The 837-nt window shown below is 47.9% G+C and overlaps 1 pseudogene; it reads left to right on the forward strand.

The window, feature by feature from the left end:
* Nucleotides 1–721: 721 nt before the first annotated feature.
* On the forward strand, nucleotides 722–837 carry LOC121138397 (annotated as a pseudogene; the record flags this gene model as incomplete).

Below are 837 nucleotides of genomic sequence, written 5' to 3' on the forward strand. Positions count from 1 at the left end.
AATGAATGCAGTGTTCTGTGAATAAATGCAGGGGAAGAGCATTGTCTGTGTAAGTAATCAGGGAGGAGTGAGCATATTAATGCTTCTGCTGGAATCTGTGTGATTTGAAGGAGGTCAGCATGAAAGGCACACGGACACCATATGCGTGGGCTCTGCAGTGTTGAGCTCAGACAACTACAAAGAGAAGGAGACAGAGGGAAAGACAGTGAGGATGACACTCAGAGAAATTGGGACAATGAAGCCACTCAAAGCGTGTGTGCGCCACGCAGATCCCAGGGAGCAAGCAGCAGGTCTTCCTAGTGGAGGTGAGTTCAAACACTGGGCTAAATGTGCCCAACCACAGAGTTTAGCAGTAACAACCTGCAAGACTGCCTTGCCTTAAAACCAGACTAAGCCAGAAAATCTATAAAAGCATATTTTTTTATTTTAAATAGCTTGTTTTACATGTCAATCCCAGTTCCCTCTCCCTCCCCTCCTCCTGCACTCCCCTTCCCCCCACCCTCCCACCCTATTGCCAAATCCTTCCACATAGGGGATATCAGAGTCTGTCATTTTACTCTGGGTAGGGTCCAGGCACTCCCCTAAGAGTCCAGGCTGAGAGAGCATCCCTCTTTGTGCTATAGGCACACGAAGACTGTTTGTATACCAGGGATAGACACTGATCCACAGCTCAGGGCCCCATAGGTTGCCCAGGCCTTCTCGCTGACACTCACATTTGGGGGGTCCAGATCAGTGGCAGTATCATAGCCAATGAGGTTTATCCGAGGCTCGATTATTGCTAATTGAAAACTTTTCCCAATACCCTGCCGTGACGACTTGCAATATAAAAGCATATTT

This window comes from Mesocricetus auratus, unplaced genomic scaffold (genome assembly GCF_017639785.1).
Source record: "Mesocricetus auratus isolate SY011 unplaced genomic scaffold, BCM_Maur_2.0 contig_10475_pilon_obj, whole genome shotgun sequence".
NCBI lineage: Eukaryota > Metazoa > Chordata > Mammalia > Rodentia > Cricetidae > Mesocricetus > Mesocricetus auratus.